The 14,998-nt window shown below is 40.5% G+C and overlaps 1 protein-coding gene across 3 annotated transcripts in view; it reads right to left on the bottom strand.

Annotated features, from left to right (window-relative positions):
- dennd1b (DENN/MADD domain containing 1B) overlaps positions 1–14,998 on the bottom strand; it is a 111,514-nt gene that overhangs the window by 88,298 nt on the left and 8,218 nt on the right. The gene's annotated exons all lie outside the window — the stretch shown is intronic.

Here is a 14,998-nt window from a genome sequence, read left to right as displayed (position 1 = left end):
CCCCACAACCCAAAGATATCCAGTTTACTGTCATAGAGTAGTATATAAACCCAAAAAATATTCACATTTAACTAGAAAACGAGAATATTGACTTTTATTTTTAAGTTGAAAGCAAAATCCTGCACACTGTCTAACTTGCAAATACCGGCCTGCAATAGGATCTTGTTTAAGTTTTTAAGCTACCAGTAAGAGATGAAAACATGTTGCGAGACTGACACTAAGATAATAGAAGTAGAAGTTCATAAAGGTAAATTAAATGGTTATTTTGCGCAGTTTTGGTATATTTATCCAAGACCATCAGTTAACCATTTCAAATAAATGTATCTTTGCGAGTTCGACAGTGTACAGGGTTTTGCTTTCAACTCATGATCTACTCGTCCCTCTCCTTTAAATGTGCAAAGTGTTTTTTTTCTATTTTGACTTTTATTCTTAAGAAAAAATACTCTGATTTATGACTGATTTATTATTATCGAAATATTATTAAATTAATATTAAATGACTTATGAATTAATCATTGCAGCTCTACAACCTAGAGAGGTTCAACAACATGAAGAGTCATAACAGGTTGTTAATGTAGTATATAAATAATTAAGACATTTAATACAACAAATACATCAGCATGATTCTCTTCGGACTAATTGTTTGATATTATAATACAGATGGGCATTGTTCATTAAAAGATGTGGCTGGCAAATTGGCACAGGATAAATATATCAAACTGCAAACATTAACCATTTAATTTAACTAGTGTCAGTCTCGCAACTCGTTTTCATCTCTCTTAAAGCTAGCTTCCAAACTAAAACATTAACCTCACTTCTCACAGGCTAATACCATGTAGCTGAAAGAAACCAGCCACCGAGCCATAGCCTGAACACAGGGGTCTCTGGTAAACATGGCTTCCACAGCTCCAAGGTCACCCTGTGACCTCAGCAGGAACAGCGAGGGTTTGAAGAGACGAGCTCTCACATGCCAGGTTCACTGTCATGGACAAACAAAAGGCCTACAGGCTCATGAACACATCCCCATGTCCGCCTAAAGATGGCTGGCTGAGAGGAAGTGAATCTGGAATAACCAAACATTTTGATGACATAGAAAAACAGTAACTGTGACTTCAACAGGTATAAACTATGAGGTTGATTAAGTCCCCTAACTGAAAGATGACAGACCCTTTATACAAGGGTTATAATGTATGATCCTGTACTGTGCATATGCTCACATGCTCACAAAGACTAACATAGACATTTATGAAGCCAAAGAAGAGGACCCACTGCTACTTTAGTAAAGAGGACATGCAATACCACACAATGTGTAGAGTGGCTTCATGGCTATCACACCAGGCTGCCTGAGACAGAGAGGTATACAATGGACAAACGGATGACGGGACACAGCAGAATCCATCATGCCTTACATAATCCTGTTGGATAATTTCATGGGCCCCATCTTGAAAAGAGCAGAACAGAAAAAAAGCAGCAGAGCTCAAAGCTCCACACTCCAAGTCCAACCGCCCCCCTTCTCCTTACCCTATGATCTGCCACAGTAAGGGCTATTTTATGCTGATTTACTGGGTGAGAGGATGGGAACTGCTGCTGGAGTGTGATACAGGACAGAGGAAAAGGGACAGAAGTTGAGGAAATGGGGGGGAGGGGGGGCTCCTACTATCCAGCAGTGATTGGCCAGGTGTGTGTAGGTATGAAAAAGAGCAGGTAAAACAAGTCAACGATGGCTAAGTTTCATGAAGTTTCCCAGTGAGCTTGGTTTGGTCATTCAAATGGAATAAGTAATTTTTAATGTTATTGATTCCATCTCTGTCTGCTGTGAAAATGGTCTTTAAACTGACTCCATTCAAACACAGCAGATGTTGTACGCTGGTACGTCACCTTTGAATTTATTTCTGTAGCCTCTAATTTATATCTTGTACTTCTTATGCACCTCAACATTCGATTTGACTCCAGTTGAAAGGGCTACGATGCGATTAGAAAATGAAATCCTCAAATGATGAACAATGCATCTTCATGCATCAAAATGTTTTATTTCAACACAAGATTTATTTGAATGAAAATAATTGTCTTTGCTCATGTTCAGCCATCCTCATCATCAAACTGGTGTCCGTCTAACAGGTCTGCGTGACGTCTCCAAGAAATTCAGTTCCAAAATGATCTAAAATGAAGACTTCTATGCATTTCTAAGTGGTGCAAACCAGTGTGTATGACTACCAGACTGTGGACACTCATTTTGACTGGACTTACTTTTTAAGAAAAGAAAACTTTCAGAAAACGTGCAGAGATATGAACAAAATGAATGCAGAGTATGAAGAGAAGGCTCTAACGTTGAGAGAGAGAGAGAGGCATGAATAGAGAGAACACAGGAGGCAGAAAACAGTGAACTGGAACAACACACAGCAATACTTTTCTCATGCAGCTAAGGACATGTGAGAACTTCAGAGCACTACTAAACACTTTATCGCTCATATCTGCTCCACCTCCACATTTCTCTGTAATCATTTTGCTTTTCTTTTCCACCATTTTTCTTATTTTTTCTGTCCTTCTCCCCCCTCTCCGTTTCCCATGCCTGCCTAATTTTGTCTTTTTCTTCCACAACCTTTCTTTCTCTTGATCCTGCCCTCCCCTGCAGCTTTCTGTCCTCTTCACTACTGAACCCCCTTTCTCTATTTTTCTCACCCTCTTGCGCTCGTACACCCCTCCCTTTGGACGTGCGGGGCGTGTGGTGGACGCAAGAGGGGGCCTGAAGGGGGTTAAGGCTGAAAGTTGAAGGTTACGGAGGTGAAGAGGACCCCTGCTGCTCCGCCAGGGGACACAAATGTCACCATGACAGATCCTGCACCGGTTTAATCCACCCTCCCCTTCTTCAAAAATGCACACACACACACACACACACACACACACACACACACTAGAGCTCACAGATACTGACCAAAAATACAATTTATATGATTCATTCCCTAATACTGCAACACCAATGTCAACTGTAAAATAGACACACACACAAAAAAGAAAAAGCATCACAAACCATCTTCTTTTCAACACATAAAAAACATTTAAGGGTGCAAATTACATGACAGTAATTCTCTCCATTTAAATGTCATCAAAATTTTTCATTACTTGATTTGCAAGGCAGGGATTCTGCACAGCCACACAGTGATTACATTTCTGTCTGCAGCCTCTGTGGATTCCGCTTTTTGGGCATTTTTAAAACACAGGCTGTGGATTTTACAAGCGTATTGTATAAATGTTTTGGCTTGCTCACAAGGTCATAAAACATTCTCGGCATGCAACAGACAATGGTAGCTGTCAGTTACAATAAAAAACGACAAAGTCAGAGACACAGGGGTTCTGGAGGACACCAGCCATGGCATACGCAAGCAAGACTGCAATCCTACAAAGGGTAAAAATACAGGGCCTTGTTCATGGTAACTTGAGATCATGGGTGCTAAGTAACAGTTTGCCAAGATGCAATAACTGCATTTTAGCTTTTGCCATTTGCTACACTAATTATTGCTAAGACTAATCAACCACTTCCTGCTATTTTGAACACCTCCCTACACTCCTTGCTACCTGTTTGTCCATGCATCTGTCTTGCTAACCATGCTCTGTTAGGTCTGCCTGCATAATGCATTGATTTGTTAGACATCAGCCTCTCCATCACCATCTATCTCTATCTTCATCCGAGCCAAAAATGCAAAGAGTTCAAAATGTGTTTATTGCATTTCCTACAGTTGACAAAATCTACAACAAGCTGTGGCAAATAGTATGAAACAGTCCATTTGATGCAACACCAGTGGCAGCTAGAGTGACAAGGGGAAAACAACCTATAGCATATTTCACCCTAGTGGAGCGTAAACAGATCCAGTGGGTGAGAATTGAATTGAAATCACCTATCCCGAGTTAGATTCCTTCATTCACACCCCAGGAAATGGAGGTGGACAAATGTGACGACAAGCTCTAGGAGTGACCACTGCTCTCCTTTTACAAAGTGCAGGTGTGTCTGTGCGCAAATTGTGTACCGTACAAATAAATGCGTGTTTACACATAGACAACAAGCTCAGGGGTGAATATTTATTGTACAGTAGCATGTCCATTGATCTCTGAGGGCTTCAAGCGTGGCTGATCTCCAACAGTCACGATGGGGGCAACATGCACGAAGCCCCTGAGCCATGACACAGATACTGGGGAGAGGGGGGGGGGGTTGGTGGTGGAGATGGTCAAAAATCAATGTTTTGGCTATTCCTGAGACGCCCGTCTTTAAAAGTCGGAGGGGGAGAGCGAGTGAGGAGAAAGGAGGGTTAATAGGTGAAGGGTGCTGGGAACTGAGAGCAGGGCAACAGGGAAGGAGTGGGAGGAGGAAGGATGAGGTGAGGGAAGAAATGGATGGATTGCCTGAGAGTGGGAGGTAGACCTCTGCCTCTCCCAACTGACACCACTTCCTTCCTACCTCCTCAGGTGGATCATTAAACGTGATGGGATTAAACAGAATAAATTAGCTAGATATATGTGCACTGAAACATGAGAGAAATAAGCCTACCCCTTCATCTCTTATTTCTTCTATTCTCTGCATAAATCTATGTCTACTGGCACTTCCAAGTAGGCTAAAAATGAAAAATGCTGGCATCTTCATCTTGGCATACATCTATGCTTCTTGGGATTTCCAAGTAGGCTAAAAAGAAGCTGTTGGCAGAGGATGTCATTCCTAATGCTGCCCTAATGCTGCTGGCTGGAAGAAAAAGTTGGCGCATAACACCAGTGTGTCAGAAACCTCACACTGCCCAGCGCTGCACTGCAAGTTATTCAACTTCAACCATTTGTAAAATACAACTAACTTATTCGGAATGACACAAAGCTTGATAAAAAAAAAAAACTACTACTACTACAACTACTAGAGAGCCATATGATAGACATGAAATACGACCACAGTACAGAGGCCTGTTTATGTGTTTCTATAGGATCACCTTAGCAGCTCAATAACAGTGGCCTGAATGCATGGTTCTGGCTTTAAGACAGAGAGATTCTAGTAAAAACACAAAAAGACCTAACCCTAAATCCAGTGTGAATACACATTTAGATGAAAGCCTCTAGTTTATAATTCTCTATACTATGTGAATCAAACACAGACTTAGAGCCCTCATGGCCATCCAATGTTCTAAAGGCATAAAAAATGCACTTTTTTCACCTTATTCCATGAACGACTGAATGTGTGTTGTGAGTGAATAGGGGGCCTGTTTGTTAAGAGAGGCCAAATCCCATATGGTGAACAGCAGCTCCTCTGGTGAGAAGAGAGGCTGTGAAAGCCACCGGCAGCCCCTCTCCTCCATCCGTGCTCCAGAGATGAAGGGATGTAGCGCCTGCCTCTCCTTGTTCCTCCTTTCTCTCGCTCCCTTTGCCTCCTCTCCTCCCTCTTTCTTGGCCAGGGGTTAAACTGCTGCACTCTAACCTCCTTGGCAATGATTTCATTCACTCCGTTTCTCTCGCTCGCTCTCTCATCTTTGAGAGAGATTTATTTCACAGTATGTAGTGGATTAGGCCCCCCTCGTATGCCCTCGGACAAAAGCATTGTTTTAGCACTAGCCTGTTCGCTGTAACGGGAGGAAGCTACCGCTACTAAGCATCCACAATACGGCCATTGTGGACACAGGGCTGGAAGGACCCTGCCTCGGAGGCCGTCTAGACTTTGAGCCTGGGCCGATTGGAGAAACAGAGGGAGAAAATCCCATCAGGCAGTGGAGTGAAAGTTAACTAAGGTAACCTGCTGTGAACCTGATGAAGATGTCAAGCCAACATATGGCAAAAAATGTCTATTGTCAGAACAAGGAGTTTTCTTCCCTCAGAGGGAGGGTACGGTGGAGGAGGAGGAGACGAGGGGTGGCTACAGAAGACTAGGGGGGTTGCACAACCTAAAGGAAGGAATAACTGTGGTGGTCATCGTTTTACTTCTGGATCAGTAGCCTTATTCTGGCCGGGAGGAGGCCCAACCCCGACACTCACAATTAAAGGAGTAAGCAGATTAACTGGCATCTTTCAAAGGCCAGCAGAGAGAAAACACACTCACAGACGTTTACAACATTTTACAACAAGTCTCACACTGCACACTGCAAATGGCATTACATTTCATGCTGATTTAGTGAGCAAGAGAAACTTCTTAAACGATGATATGCTCCTTAAGTTTACTAAAACTGATTGGTCACACTAAGTTGTTACAAATGAGGACTGGGGACTGATAGAAATAGTGAAAGCCTGAAGTAAGTAAAAAACTCCCTGGATTAAATTAGAAGAGCTGGTGCCTGATATCAAATTGGTATCTACAAGTTAACTGTGACATAAATTGCTGATACTAAACACTCTAAAGAATATATAATTTCTTGTAAAAGGCACTTGCAAATGCGTCATCACATTGGTCTACATAAATAGGTCTAAATTAGCAAAGGAGAGGTACATTTTAATTCCAATGCTTGCAAATTTGAATAAAACAAAAAGAAAACAACCTCTAAGGTAGAGAGCCTGCTTTACCAGCCAAAAAACATCAACTGGCAGGCTTCACATGTGAGAGATGCTGGCCTGGGGGATTTCTAAGCCATTTCTACAGCTTCATCTGAAAAAGATAAACAACAGCCTGAGCCACTGGAAGAAGAAGAAAGAAGGAGCTGCATGGAGATGATGTGACCCTATTAATGCCACATTAGTTGTTCCGTCTTCCCAGAAAAATGCTTTAGCAGGATGAGCTGAGAGAGAGCGAGGGAGAGAGTGAGGGAGAGAGGAGGTGGAGAGAGAGACAGAGAGAGAAGTGAAAGCGATACTGTCTCCAGGCTAGTTGGGATGCAACCCAATTTCACAGCTTCACGAATGAGTGGCACAGCATATGGATGCAACCTTTGTGACAGCCTCTGTGTATCACCACATATCAGCGTTGATATTCCCAGTCAGATTCCATACTGGTCCAACATTATGTCAAACACCGGCTCCGCATGACTGCATTTTCAACACAACACAACACAACGTCAGTGTGTTTGTTGAGGGGGGGTGTTAGCTTCATAAGCTAAGAAAAACAAACCAGTGTCTCCCTAGACAGACTACTCTCCTTCACTTTCTACACTGTGTGATGCACAGTTGCTGCAGAATAAAATCAAGCTCTCACATTAAAGCAGCGATGTGCCCTAAAATCTGAGGTATAACCTGAAATCTGAGATATGACCCAGATATTCATAAATGTAGAATACAGAATAGATGGGGGAAAGGAGGGCAGACTGCAGAGTTTTGTTTGCAACAGAACAAGTTAATGGTGATGAGTTCATCTCTGACTGTTGGCTGGTTGGCTTAAAAATCAACATCTCTTCACATAATCACATACCTCTCTCCATATGGTCCAACCATCTGCCTCGGTCAAAAAACAACATCTATATAAGAACAGCAAATTAATAACTCTATTATTAACCTAATAAGCATAGAAAGACATAAGGCACAATGATACAAGCTGCAGCAACAGTGTTACTTACTTTACGAAGTAAGTTAGCTTTAACTTAGGTACCATGTTGAAATTAATGAACAAACTTGAGCTGAGTTTCGCCACTGATTTCCCAGTTTCCCAGCAATTTGGTTAGGGATATTTCAGCAACAATACCAATTTTGCCTTAATATGAAAAAGATTCTGAGAAAAGTGATGTTGCAAATAATACGAAGAACCCTTTTAACCAGATGCATATTTTTTTTTTTAAATGTATGTTTCCTTTACGAATTTAAATAATAAAACCAGATATTTGGAGAAATGAATGCTCTACTGTTGGAATTTTGGCATTTTTTTAATTAGTTATTAAAAATGCTGCAGTAAAAGATCAAGAAAGTATTGACAGATGTAGGCCTATGTATTTTAACAAAGGAAAATGTGAAAAAATTGAACAACCTATCGAGTATAGATTTCAGTTTACGATGTGCACTTGAATGCACCATGAAGTCCCCTGCCATATAAAGCATTGTAGATTTCAGAGTTTATGAGGTGCTCCTGATTACACCATGAAGGCCCTGTCCGTGTGTGTGTACAAATATTTAGCAGCCAGTGTGGAGGATAGCCTTCAGAGTTGTACTCGCCAAACAGAAAACGCATCCACGTTTATCCCTTGGCGACGCATTCATTAAAAGATCGATCTCAAGATTTTTATGAATCAATACTGGATCAATCAAATGAAGATTTGAATCTGAAAATCATTTGTTTACACCCAGCTCTAGAATAAACTGTTGACTTGATTGATTATGACTGCACAAGGAGTATTGGCTACTGGTGCAATCATTTACACACTGTAAAAGAAGCTTTGCTACCAAGTTGATATCTGTTTTTTGGTGCAGCTGCATGCGACAGAAATGACTGAAAAGTCTGAGAAAATGTAGTTTTTGGCTGTACGACTTCTAAAGTTCAAGAACGCTGGTGATCAGGTCATTGTCACTCAATTACACATGCTTAGGGGAGAGTTCCTTTTCTAGTCTTTGAGCTGGTGGTTGCAGCATCAGAGAAAACACTGTGTAGCACAGCAGCTCCTTGAGGTGGGGAGAGGATCGATCTCACTTAATGTCATATGGCACAGCACCCAGAGGCAGCTGTGTGGTGCTGATGACAGTGTAAAGCCTTGCCTTTGGCGGCTACATGCTTGGTGCTGCAGAGCTGCGATTTGAAGTTCACATGCAAAGGCTGACAGACAGACAGCTCTCAGTCAGGCAGTCAGACAGTCAGTCAGCCAGTGTTTCCACAGGGATGACAATACATCTGTATCTGTTAAAAGCGTACAATAGTGCCTAATACGAAACACATTCACAGGGGTCTGAATGCTCTGTAGGACTGATGGATGAAATGCTGACAGAACAATACAGGGCAAACACTGTCCAACCACTGCAACTTAAGCGTATACAGGTACACACATGCATACAAACAGTTCCCAAAAATGTAACTGGCTTCAGAAGAAAAAGTCAAGGATGTCAGGTTTTTGAGAAAAATTAACTCATGGGGGATAATCCTGGATGACCATTTGGAGAAAATTAAGCCGCTGTTCATCCATTATCCTATCATTTCTCTGCATTCCAGTGTTAGTCAGGGTTGAAGTCAAAATGACCAGAGTTTATGATGATACATCCACATTTTATCCACATAACCTGATCAGTTGATGACATTTTCACAGCATATCAAGAACAACATGCCAATAAGCACATATTTGTTGTGTGAAAGGCCAGTAACATTGCCAGCAACTAATGAAAAGAAAGCCATTCTTTTTGCATCCTTAGTACTCACAATGCATTATCGTTTACTCTGCTTCATCAGCATGTGTTCTCTGAATCACAGAGTAATCGGAAAAGTGGGCTTAGCCACCAAGTGATTCAGCAGACAGGACTAGGCTTAGGCATGTCAACAGAGCTACACCCACTTTCAACACACGCACAAACCCATGTTTGATGTGGGTTAATAAACACACATTCTACCCGCATCTGACTCATTAATATCAGACAGTTTTTACAGCTTTAATTCCTTTGCATCAACATTCACACAGGCCCACATCTACTGTAGTTCCACAGAGATCACTGCTAGACCAGTACATTGCAACAGACCCAATTAGAGCTGATTTTAAGTATTAATTGTTTGGATGAATTGATATTGTCTAAAATAACAGAAAGCCATTCATGATTTCCTACAGCCCATGGTGAGAAATTTGCTTATTTTATACAACCAACAGCCAGAAAAAAAAAAAATTATAATCAATTTACAATGAAGAGAGGGGAAAGCTACAAGAAAAACAGCAAATTCTCACATTTGAAAAGCTGGAACCAAATAAATGATTTAAAAAAAAAAAAAATCATTAATAAATAAACAGGCAAAATATTTACGCACTAGAACAAAAATAAACCGTATATTACTCATTATTGTTTGGTTGAAATTCAGCTCACAGCAAGGGGTTCTTGCTGTACTTATACTGCAGATTCAAACAGATTTTTAGAACAGCAAAATTTAGGATTTAAAGAATTATTAGTTGACACTAATATCTACTATAAGGTTAAATTTAATCTTGCAGTAATTCCAATTCTTTTTACAGAAACATGTTGAAGGTATTCATGCCAAAGTTTTCATACCAAAGCCCAGCATCTGAGGACAGAGGGTATCATATGCTGGACAGATTGTAAAAAACCTTTAGGCACATTTGAGATTTTGGGCTGACTAAATAAAATTGACTTGATTTGAAAGCCGAGCAGTGCCAGACCAGTTAAACTCTGGTCAGAAGCAGGTCCTGAGGCCTGGTTAGAAATGTTTTAAATGTGTATTCAATGTTTATGCATATCCTTGTCTCAGTAATGTCAACCATTTCCAGTGAAGCAAAATAATCAGAAATGATTCCACATTCAGGAACTATACTCAACAATAGCAGTTAACATGAACGATTGGAAGGTAAATGAAGTGAGGGTAAAAGTGATTTTAAGGTGAGAGAAAGATTAATGTGTTTGGGTGTCTGTATGTCCGTCTATGTGAAAACAAAGACATTGTGGATGAATTACATGATTCACAATGATAAATGGTCTCAGACATTCACAAAGACATCAAAGATTGACCTATATTTTCTGTCTTGAAAAATAGGCCAGAACCCAAATTAAGGGCCAGCAGGGCTACTACACGCATGTAAACGGCATCATCTTCACAGTAATTGTGTAGTGTTAGGCAACATAGGAGCAGCCTTGAGTGGAGAGACATAGCCTAAGGGCGTAGCTGTTGACATGTAAATAGTGAGAATAGAAGCTGAGATGACAGCACAGACAGTGGGCTTATACTACTAGTTCTGCTTGACTTGGGTTCGGCCCTTGACCACAAAATTAAGGTCTAAAGGACAACAGTCTAGATGTCAGGATACCAGTACTCATATCATGTCAATAAGTAGGTTGATTTCCTTAATTGCCGAGGAAAATACATTTCTGTCTTTTCATCATTCATCTTTTCGATCATGTTACATCAGTCTACATGTCAGCAGCCCTGTGAGACCAGAACACAAACACTGAGACTGCATCCTTTGTAATAATCTCTGCCTTTATCTGCTGCTTCTTCTTCTTCTATTTGTCTAATAGTGGGGTTTGCAGAATGCTGGAGACTTGCCTGCAAAATGAATACTCATCATTTTGCATTATATATTATTTGCTAACAATAAAACATGAGTAAGATATACCTATGACTGCCAGAAGAAGATAATTAGGGCTGGGAGATATGGCCCATAAATAATATTGCAATCATTTTAGGCTATATCGAGATACACAATATATCTTGATATTTTGAATCTCCTCTAAAGCACTTGATAACTGCTTGAATTAACCAGCACAATGTACTAAATTCATATATATTTTGTACACATCTTTGTCAAGATTTTAAACTCCACATAAACCAAAAAGTGGTTGTCTACAATGCATTCTAAACATATTTATATTGCATTTCAGGCGTTAATAATCAAAATGCTTTATAACGATCATAACATAATAAAGAGCATTTTATAATGAGTGAAAAGGTCAAGTATCAATACTTCATACAAAAATCCTCATCATAACACATTAATCATATTAAACACATTATAATCCCTGTTATATTGCATTATGATGTTAAAATAACTTACTGTAAGTGGCCATTAGTTGCTTTAGGTAAAGTAATAAACTCCCTGTGTTATAGGAAGATGTAAAACATTATAAGTTGGTCATAAGTCACTACAAATGGTCACTGTTTGCTTTAAGTAAAGTGAATAAATATCATTAAGTCCATGCAAGAACAGCACACAAAATGCTGTAAAATGTATTTCTTAACAGGTACCAACACTGAATGAATGGATGAGTCCGATTTTACAATCAATTCCCTACAATGTTTGCATGGCGCTATAGGTGCATTATAACGCAACATGCAACATTAGTAAAGTTTTAATTGCATGAAAAACATGACACAAATACAAAGAGCTCTCTTAGTGTTATGTACCAGTGAGCTATTACAGGGCTGGGTGATAAGTACAAAATCTAATATCACAATATTTTTGACCAAACACCTTGATATCAATATTGCAAAAATATTGTAGGTTTGACTATTGTAGTTGAAATCCTTCATGATAAAAGCTTTATGAGCTTAATGGCTATCAGTCCCACTGCACACAACAAGAGAAGGTGACCGGTTGATGTAGTCATGACAAGTGAGTCAACCCCAAATCCTATTAAAATCCTGTCATCATAAAATCTGCTCAACATGACAGTCACGAAAGACAACATATTTCTGAGCAGAGCTTTTTTTTTACAAAATCCCATTTGCCAGACTAGGAGAGATTAACATCACCAAAGCTATATTAAAGCAGGAGCTGCACTAATCCTCATCATTTGTGGGCTAAACTAGGCCACATCGGTATTACATGCAGAAGAACTAGCCAATCATTGTTCTTTGGCTCACAATAATTGGTTGTGTGTGTTTGTGGGGGTGTGCATGTATGTGTGTCTGGTTGAACATGCCTGTGCCATCTGCTGTGCTGGACATATATACTCCTGGCCATCCGCTGTCATTCTCTGACATGATACATGTTTAGAAGAGCTTAGCTTCATGATGACACTAGCAGTTTTTGCAAGCTAAAATCAGCTGGACATCATCCTCGCCTTTGCTTCATGGTTTTTATTTTTAAACACATAAAATTCCCACAGCTCTCTGGAGCATAACTTAAGAGTGGTCACAGGGGAATAAATTCATCTGCCATCACACAAAGATGCATAGCAATGCACACAGACACGTCAAAGAACGATCCACAGACAACAATGCTGTGAGGCTGCAAGTGAGGAGTGAGGGTGATGTGATGAAACTCTACCGCATTCATCACAATTGTCTCATTTTAAATCATTGATCAGGTCCCTACTTTTCCCCACTTTTTCGCTGTGGAAAGGGGAAGTCTAAAAATAGCCTGTGAACGTCAGTGCCTAGAAGTCTTTCCATGTTCTCCCAGTCTGGCAGCATTAGCGAATTCAGATGAGCCTCCTGCAGCTCTCACAGCTTCTCTGTCTCTTTCTCATGCACAGTCGCACACATCATTGCGGTCGTGCATGCGCGTAGACAGCCATATGCATAAACGTACACTACACACTTATACATTTACCTGTAATCACACACTCGCACTAAATTCAGTTTGTCCCTGGAGTTTCAGTAATGGCGCCGGTGGGAAAGCTCAGCCAGCAACACCCGCCAGCATCTCACCTCTCAGTTTTATAGACTACTGCCATCAGCATATCCACGACCCCCCTCATCCTCTCCCCCCGATCTCCCTGCCCCACCCCGTCTCATTTTGCCCCAGTTCTTCATGCTCTGGCCAATAATACTCTGTGCTCTGAAGAAACAACAGAGAAGTCCACCCACAGCTGTCCACCTGGTTGTGGTAGATGTGTGTGGGTGTGTTTGTGAGTGTATCAAGGTCACATGGCACCACCTGAAAAGTCCCAGTGACCTGTTCGCTGTCTCCGCTCTCCCTGTAGGGCCCATCTGTCCCTGTCATAACGAGTGATGATCAGAAAGGGGCACAAGAAGGATTGCGCCTTGTTTGCAACTGTGCAAACAACGTGTGATCTCAAAGAAAAAGTTTACATGCAAGTGGAAGAACAGGTAGCAACAGAAGATACAAGATGTGAGTAAAACATGGATGCATGAAAAGGCAGATGTTCAAGACGTGCACCCAAAATATAGAGACTGAGACTGAAAAAAAAATCTATTCTTCCGGCTTGGATTTTTTATTGGTGCCCTCAACTAGGTAACAATCCACATGCAAACAATTCTAAAAGTTATAGATTTTTAATCTGTGTTTCACCATATAATCTGTAACAAAGCAGGCCAAGATAACACTTGCTGCCATCTCTTTTAAATAAGAAAAGAGCTGGAACCAAACCCAGCAAGCAGCAGGCCACTACACAGTTACTGAATGGATGAGTGAGTGCGAGTAGGGAGCTACAAATGACTCCACACACCAACAAAAGAACAAGGCTGTAGAGCACTGAGAAAAGTAGTAACAGCTTGATTCCACTGGGCATGGCTGCATTGTGTACCGGCTGCGACATGGCTGCCGGAGCTGATCGCAGTGCCATTCCAAACAGTTCTTGCTATTTCAGATGTGACTAGTGTGTTTTTGACAATTTTTGGTCAAGCTTCACAGAGCAGATTGAGCTGGGCAGAAACAAAACACCCTGTGCAGACTCCTGATCGTATATCGAAGCAGACAAAAATAGAAAATACTCGACTATGTAGTCGTCTTACTTGTGTAGAAGCACAAAAATAAAGGAAAAGTGACCAAATCAGTAAGTAAGTAAGTCAACAAAATCGTGGCAGTGTACGATGCCACATGGAGGACGTAACAAAATGGTGTTGCTGCCAGAACATGACGCAGTCATGACTGGTGGAATCGAACAACTAACTAAAATGGAAACACAAACAAATCTTAGGTTATATCTTACTATGTAGTACACAGGAAAAACTATGATGAAGAACATTTCAGGGAGATCCAGTGTGGAAATGTTGAAGAAGCAAACAATAGTCTAGTCTTGATTTGTGAATGTAGAACTATTCCACGCAAATTTAAAATTGGCTCTGAGTGACACACTACCTACTACAGGAATGTAATACCATCAAAACATAAATATTGAAGTTGCTTATACCACTTAAAATCACATTGAATTACACTCAATTTTCTTTTCAATTTAAAGCCCAATTCATTTAGATGAAACTGAAAAACTTTTTTTAATGGTTGTGCTCTCCGGTCATGTATGTGCCTACTGTATTACATTAACAGTGAACTTTGGGACACAAAGTGCCAACAAAATGTATAATGTTTCAGTTTGTCATGTCATTAAGAGTGTTCACAAAAGTAAAGGGCAGAAGAACACAAACAGTCCCAGATATCTCCACCCACAATGCAGACAAAAAATAAGGTTAAGCTGCTAAAAAGTTTGACAGAGGATCAGACATGTTCTTATAGACACTC

Source organism: Pagrus major, chromosome 11, assembly GCF_040436345.1.
Source record: "Pagrus major chromosome 11, Pma_NU_1.0".
Taxonomy (NCBI): domain Eukaryota; kingdom Metazoa; phylum Chordata; class Actinopteri; order Spariformes; family Sparidae; genus Pagrus; species Pagrus major.
Note: the sequence above shows the minus strand (reverse complement) of the source record. Positions and strands in the feature narration are given on the sequence as shown.